Raw genomic sequence first — 8,651 nt, forward strand, 5'->3', positions numbered from 1 at the left:
TAAAGTGACGGATGCAGATGGAGCCCTCTCCATCTGTCGTCAATTTGAATTCAGCCTCATGTAATAAAAACTTGACAGAAGCTTTCTTACGTCATGGTTTTTACTATTGCAACGAAAGAAAGTCGTTTTTTTTTACATTCGCATCAATGGAAACTGTTGCCAAGTGGAGGGAGCTCAGTCTCTGTCCATCATTCTAATACTGTTAATGTCTGTCTGCTCTGATCCTATGATGTATGAAAGCAATGGACATTTATATCTGTAGTGTGAGTGTCCCCTAATACAGCCTTAGAATTTCAGTTTTCGTGGGTAAAAATAATTTTCTATTTACGGGACTGCAAATTCAAATAGAAAGCTGCATAACTGGTCAGTATTTAATATCCAAGCATTGCGGAAACCTAAAATTACCTTTATACACAGATATACAATCATCCATTTTGCAAGACTTTCTTCACATGTGAAATTTTGAATTAAATGTGAAGTAAAAAATGATCTTCTGATAAGATGCATGTAAATTCACATTAGTGAAGTCTGTGATCTTAAGGGCCCCTTCACACGGCGTAAGTGCGCCACTCATTTAGACACACATACACGTGTCAGAGTGCAGCGCTTCAAAACAGAGCCCATTGATTTCAACGGGAAGCGCGCATATATCGGCATATACGGGCGCTTCCCATTGAAAACAATGGGCTCTGTTTTGAAGCGCCGCGCTAGGACACGTGTATACGTGTCTAAATGAGCAGTGCACTTACGCTGTGTGAATGGGCCCTAAGGCTTCCACCAATTTCCAGCAGTACCTATGGAGTGTGTGCATGTCCCTATGGGATTGTTCATAGGTTTCTGTAACTGAAAATCTAACTCCATTCTAAGCACAGGATCGTTGATTTGAGAAACCCTTGGGTAAGTTTTCTAGTCACAGAAATAATAAATCTAAGTTGGTACATACTGTAGGAATGCATGTCCTGGTGGTAAAAGGTGAAACTAGTTTACACCTTCTATGGTATATCTAATAATTTATTCATCTAACCCTCTGTTCATTCTGGTATTTGGGTAAGTTCACACAGAGTTTTTGGTCAGGGTTTTGAGGTAGTATTCGTCTCAAAACCGTGACCAAAAAGACAGCTCCCATTGAAATCAATGGGAGAACCTCAGGTCTTTTACTCTGGGAGCCGTTTCTTCCGGCTACTGGAAAAAAAGAAGTGAGATGTTCATTCTTCAGGCCGATGTGCCTCGCAATTCGGCCTGAAGACACTCCTGATTAGGCCCATTCATTGGGCCTAATCCGGAGCATAGTGCACCAGCATTCAGTTGTGGCTACCCATTTTTTGGTCTGGAACCTGAGGTTTACTAGATCTCTACTTGCTCTCATTCTTTGGTTAATTCCAGTAGATAAAAATCAGCCCATGGTCATGTGACAGACAAACCGGTGCAAGGCTTGTTACATGACAGTTGTCCGATTACTGTTCAGTCACTGTAACAAGCTGTGCACCTCTGTGTCCATCACATGACCATTAGACCGATTTTTATCCACTGGAAATAAGGCATGAATCGCAGCAAGCAGAGATCTTAAAGAAAAAAGTAAGGAACTGATGCAGAAAAAATCTTGGAAAACGGTATAACTTTTTTCATTATACAAATATTTATATAACCTTATTTGCTGAATTTGGACAAACTCTTAAAGGCTAAGGCCCCACGACGCGAGCCGCAGACAAAGAAACGCTGCAGGATAAACAGCAGCAGAAATGCATCACTGTTTTCCCCACAGCGCTTTGCACAGTCAGTCCGCAGAGTTTTTCTATGTGGACTTTCTGCTTCTACACCTATGGGGAAACTGCAAGCGTTTTCGTAGGTATAATTGATATGCTGCGATTTCCAAAAACGCAACTGTTTTGAAAATCGTAGTATTTCCGCCGCAGGTATTTTTCTGCAATATGTAGATGGCGTTCACTTGAACTGGGACTGTAGAATGGCACAGTTGTTGCCACAGCGTTTCTACCGCGGCCAAGCTGCAGCCTTTATGCAACGTGAGGGCAATTCTCTTCCTGATCACAAAAGGTTTTGATGATGGGGGAGCCATTTGTTCTCACAACAGTTACATATTTATGGCTTTCATTCAAGACAGTTAACCTTCTTATTTGGGAAAAAGAGCCTACAACCACCATCTACATACACTACACACTTGGCATCCTTCCACACTTTCTGCATTTTATTCACTGGCGGTTTAGTAGATTGTAATTTCTAATTATTCTATTCTTGCCCTTATGCAAATCAATTCCCCACATAGAGACCAACTGCTGGGCTTTCCCTTCTGCAATGTGGCCAATTTTAATCAGCAGGAATATACTAGAAAGCTTACTGGAGGGGAAAAGGCAGCGACCGGAACCTCTGGACAGGACAGGAGGTAGTTTTAGAATACCTTATGGTAAGTTCTGACACAGCTTGTGTGTGGATTGTGCAAATCACAGAAATATATGTGTGCATACTGTTCTGAAAACATCATCCACACTGAGCAGACTTCATAACAGCAGAAAAATGAACACAATGGATTTGTAACACCAGGGCATGCTAAGTGTGTGTGCAGAAATGGCCAGAACTTCACTAGTTCAATTTACTGTATATAATCTGTAGTGAATCCGCAGCACAGTCTGGAAGTATCATATGTAAATTTTGGCTGTGGAAATACCATAGATTTGCATTGAGATCTGTAAGAGATGTTTTCAGCTGTGCCTGGAATTACCATTAGATTCCCACTACAGAAACAGCCAAGACTTGCTTTATGTCTTGTTCCCAGCAGATCCATTTTAAAGAGGACCTTTCACCTCCTGGGACACATGTGGTGTAATACACCACTAGAAAGCCGACAGTGCGCTGAATTCAGTGCACTATTGGCTTTCACAATCTGCACCCCCCGGTGAAGAGCTATCAGTGCCGGTACCATAGCTCTTCACTGTCGGAAGGGCATTTCTGACAGTGCAGAACGCCCTTCCTCACAGCAGCGTCTATTGCACTGTACTGTGAGAGGCGGCGTTCCTCCCTGCTCTTACAGTACAGCACTATTGACGCTACTGTGAGGAAGGGCGTTTCTGACTGACTGTCAGTAACGCCCTTCTGACAGTGAACAGCTATGGTATCGGCACCGATAGCTCTTCACCGGGGGCACAAAACGTGGCTTTCTAGAAGTGTATAAAACCATGTGCCCCAGGAGGTGAAAGGTCCTTTAATGCCAAAAAAGTTTTTTTTTTTTTTTTTCCTGCGATGTTTTCCACAGAAAGTCTGCAGAGTTTTCCAAACTTTCTGCCCCATTTATACCTATATGGAAAAATGCTAGCGTTTCATCAGGTATAATTGACATACTTTCAAAAATGCAGGTACTGTAAAATGCTATGTTTTTTGCCAAGGCAGAAAAGCTGCGTTTCACAATGTGGGTCCCAGCCTAAACAATGGGCATCCATTTACACGTGTTTTGCATAGGCTTCAATGCAACCACAAAAAACCCTATTCATGCCATCTGCGTTTTTTTTTTTTTTTTTTGGGGGGGGGGGTTGTTGAACATAAATGCATGGTAGACTGCACTATACTGTCCAACACAACAACAATTAAATTTTTTTTATACCAAATTTATCCTAAAATCCCTTGGTGGTGGCCGGGGGAGGATTAGAAGGGGAGAGAAAATGGTGGTGATCTGATATGGCGGTAGAGGTAGAAAGTAAGACCATCTGTGATCCCATCAGTCCACATGGGGAGGGTAAACCACCTAAGGCTTAAGTCGCTCCAGTTTCCATCTACAACATCAGAGTGCTTGACCATGGCTTTATCAGTTTTTAGTATATCCTTTAAAATCTGCTTGCAATGTGATGTGAACCTAGCTCAATACAATGAGAAACATTGTAATTAGAGATGAGCGAGTAGTGTTCGATCGAATACTACAGTATTCGAAATACTCATACTCGATCGAACACTACAGTCATGGCCAAAAGTTTTGAGAATGACACATCTTCTAATTTCACATGATCTGCTGCCCTCTGGTTTTTATGTGTGTTTGTCAGATGTTTTTATCACATACAGAAATATAATTGCAATCATATTATGAGTAAAAAAAAAAAGCTTATAGTGACAGAATGAGTTAATGCAGCAAGTCAATATTTGCAGTGTTGACCCTTCTTCTTCAGGACTTCTGCAATTCCACCTGGCATGCTCTCAATCAACTTCTGGACCAAATCCTGACTGATAGCAGTCCATTCTTGCACAATCAATGCTTGCAGTTTGTCAGAATTTGTAGGTTTTTGTTTGTCCACCCGTCTCTTGATGATTGACCACAAGTTCTCAATGGGATTAAGATCTGGGGAGTTTCCAGGCCATGGACCCAATATCTCTGTTTTGTTCCCTGAGCCATTTAGTTATCACCTTTGCTTTATGGCAAGGTGCTCCATCATGCTGGAAAAGGCATTGTTGATCGCCAAACTGCTCTTGGACGGTTGGGAGAAGTTGATCTTGGAGGACATTCTGGTACCATTCTTTATTCATGGCTGTGTTTTTAGGCAAGACTGTGAGAGAGCCGATTCCCTTGGCTGAGAAGCAACCCCACACATGAATGGTTTCAGGATGCTTTACAGTTGGCATGAGACAAGACTGGTGGTAGCGCTCACCTCGTCTTCTCCGAATAAGCTGTTTTCCAGATGTCCCAAACAATCGAAAAGGGGATTCATCAGAGAAAATGACTTTACCTCAGTCCTCAGCAGTCCACTCCCTGTACCTTTTGCAGAATATCAGTCTGTCCCTGATGTTTTTTCTGGAGAGAAGTGGCTTCTTTGCTGCCCTCCTTGAGACCAGGCCTTGCTCCAAGAGTCTCCGCCTCACAGTGCATGCAGATGCACTCACACCTGCCTGCTGCCATTCCTGAGCAAGCTCTGCACTGCTGTTAGCCCGATCCCGCAGCTGAAACACTTTTAAGAGACGGTCCTGGCACTTGCTGGTCTTTCTTGGGTGCCCTGGAGCCTTTTTGCCAACAATGGAACCTCTCTCCTTGAAGTTCTTGATGATGCGATAGATTGTTGACTGAGGTGCAATCTTTCTAGCTGCAATACTCTTCCCTGTTAGGCCATTTTTGTGCAGTGCAATGATGACTGCACGCGTTTCTTTAGAGATGACCATGGTTAACAGAAGAGAAACAATGATGCCAAGCACCAGCCTCCTTTTAAAGTGTCCAGTGGTGTCATTCTTACTTAATCATGACAGATTGATCTCCAGCCCTGTCCTCATCAACACCCACACCTGTGTTAATGGAGCAATCACTGAAACGATGTTAGCTGGTCCTTTTAAGGCAGGGCTGCAATGATGTTGAAATGTGTTTTGGGGGATAAAGTTCATTTTCTAGGCAAATATTGACTTTGCAAGTAATTGCTGTTAAGTTGATCACTCTTTATAACATTCTGGAGTATATGCAAATTGCCATTAGAAAAACTGAAGCAGTAGACCTTGTAAAAATTAATATTTGTATCATTCTCAAAACTTTTGGCCATGACTGTACTAGCTGTTCGAAGTTTAAGGTTCGATGCAGAACCAGCGTTGATTGGCAGAATGCTATACATTATAAGTATAATTTTATCAAATTGTGCGTACCCCTGAAACGAGCATTTCCCCCCATAGACTATAATGGGGTTCGAAATCCATTCGAACAGTGTGCGGCTGTTCGAATCGGATTTCGAACCTCGGACATTTTAGTGTTCGCTCATCTCTAATTGTAATATGTTCATCGCCATCCCCCACAAGGATTAGTTGTTTTACAGGAAGACAATTTACCTATCAGTATGTTTTTGTGGGAGGAAACCCATGCAATCCCAGGGAGAAATACAATCTCCATGTAGATGTCCTTTGCTGGATTTTAACCCAGGACCCCGGCACTTCTAGGCCATAGTACTGACCACTAAGTCTCCATGCTACCTAAGCTCTATTGAATTATTACTGCTCTCCCCTGGACAGGGTTGCAAACCCAGGGTCTGTGACTTTTATACGCCAGTCGATCTGTAGCAAACAATGTGCTGTTGTTACAGAGAAGTTCTCTGTCTCCTAGCACAATAGCAAATGATCTAATATATATTTTAATTGTCATTGAAGCAATTACAAAAGTATGACAAATCTATATACCCAGAAATTAGGCATATCGTGAAAGATAATGATGGTAGCTGTAGGTGAATACATTGGTGATAGCTGTGTTAGATGTTGCCTGAGAGTGACCTCTAGTGGCTAAACACACAATCACAATTATGTAGTATCTCATCAATGACTATTCTAATTAAATGGGGGCAGTTTGGCCCCTAATGCATGTGTCAGTCACAGGATAGGTCATCAGCGTCTTATCTGTGAGGATCTTTCACCACCACCACAAAGTCCAGTTCTTTTCATACTTCAATAGACTCTGTTGCATTAACTCTGGTGCAGTTATAATTTTTTTTTTCTCTAGCCCTCACCACTCCTCAGCAGTAATTTCTATTAATTTCAGCATCCAATATGTTAATTTGGCTGTCTACGTTTAGGTGGGCGGTCCTTGTCCGTCTGATAGAGAAAAAAAAAATCCCAAAGTGCAAGAATTAGTGAAGTGTTACCTACTGAAGGATGCAAAGTGTTGGAGTCCATAGAGACCGATGGGAGCATTTACATCCTAACTCATGCCTGGAAACTGTGAGTCTTAGTAATTCAGCAGAATGTGGTGGCAAGGCTCTGACCGGGGATGAGGTGCACATTTGGCGCATCAAACATATGCTTCAATATCATACCTTTATGCAAGTAATAAATTCCCCCCAGGATTTGTAGCTTTAGATAGGGCAAAGTTCAGCAGTATTGATAACTGTGCCCTATGGTCTTAACATGACTCGTTATATAATTTGGATGTGTCTCTCTATAGTCTAAATAGTAAATTATTAATATTACCTACCAATTACATATGGCCAGTAACTTGGCAGCTCTGGATAAATCACTGATGTCTCTGCTCATATCTTCTTCCAGGTTCAAGGCATCAGGAAATGTATTATTATATATTTAGACATATATAATCACATGAAATGGGCTCTCCAGGAATAGGTTAAAAAAAATTGTGAGGGCAATTGCCCTCGTGCTAGTCCCAAAAAGAGATGATGGCGGGTACTACACACTATATATGTAGAATATAGCAAATGACATTTGGAGGCAATACTTATCTGAAAGAATAGACGTTGAAATAAGTCGCCTGTAGAAGCCTGTTGCCATTTATGCTCTGTACCTGGCTATGCCCGTGTTCTTTACCTCATCATAAAGTTGTTGGATTTGTTTGGATTGGAGTGCCGCTGCTTCTTTTGTGTGGGTAACTGCCCTTATGCCTACCTTAATCCACTTAAGAAGCAGGAGTTGGTTTTGCCTGAAGACAGCCACTGCTTTTCTCTATGTACAGGTTCTGTGCTGCTGGAAGGAAAGTGGAGTCTGAAGTGGGGCTTAAGACTGGGTTCACACCTCCGTTGCAGAGACTGCAGAAAATTGGTGGAGAGAAAATTCCTGCACAGAGGACTTTTTTTTTTTTTTTTTCTCCTCCGCCTTCAGTTTGGAAATGGCGGACACTAGGCGGGTCCCATTATACTCAATGGGGTCCGCCATTCTCTGTGTGTAACCACTGTTGCAGTAGTCTGGCTCTCAGGTCCCCTAATGGACCTGAACTACAGAGAGACTGGATCTAGTATGAACCTAGCGTGACACTGTGCTTTCTCCTCAGACAGTGCAGTCATGGTCAGCAGCTCAGAAATCCTGATGCACAAATATCAAAAGATGGTGGAGAAATGCAACCTCTTCTCAGCTGCTCCACTGTCTTCGGGTATTAGTGCACTCATGGTCGCTATTACCAAAACCAGGGTGTTACACCCCAGCCCAATGACTCCCTCCACCAGCAGGAACCATAAGCAAGTTGGGCTTTACATAGAAAAGAACAGTGTTGGCCTTTGGCTGATCTTGGGGAGGAATGAATCCCAAAATCAGAGAGGCAAATTCCACTGTGTGAATAGGGCCTATTCTGGGAGAAAGCCTTTAAAGCAGAGATAGTCACGTTAAAAGAAAAAGCAGGCATAGAGCCAAAACATGAATGAGGTGCAAATCTTCCCATCGTACTTTTTGGGAAGTAGAAGGACCAGCAATCCAGATTCGGTGATAAATCTGGTATTAACCCCTTAGAGACACAGCCCAAAAGTGACTTAAGGACCAAGCCTCTTTTTTCAAAACTGACATGTCACTTTAAATGGCAATAACTTTGAGACTCTTTAACTTACACAAGTGATTCTGAGATTGTTTTTTCGTAACACATGGTACTTCATGTCAGTAGTAAATTTTCGTCTATATGTTTTGTCTTTAATTATGAAAAAATAGGAAATTTGGAAAAAAAATGCAGTTTTCAAACTTTGAAATTGCCAGCCTTTCAAATGGAAATCCATACTGCCCAAATTTTTTCCATAAATATAATTAACCATTTCTCTCATTTATGTAGAAGTCAAATTTTAATCACCCTTTCATTTTTTTCAGATATTATAAGGCTTACAAGTCAAGCAGTAATTTTCCAAATTTTCAAGAACATTTCCAAAACACATTTTTCAAGGGACCAGTTCCGTTCTGAAGGGAACTTGAAAGGCCTCTCTAATAAA

Source organism: Leptodactylus fuscus, chromosome 5 (genome assembly GCF_031893055.1).
Source record: "Leptodactylus fuscus isolate aLepFus1 chromosome 5, aLepFus1.hap2, whole genome shotgun sequence".
Taxonomy (NCBI): Eukaryota; Metazoa; Chordata; class Amphibia; order Anura; family Leptodactylidae; genus Leptodactylus; species Leptodactylus fuscus.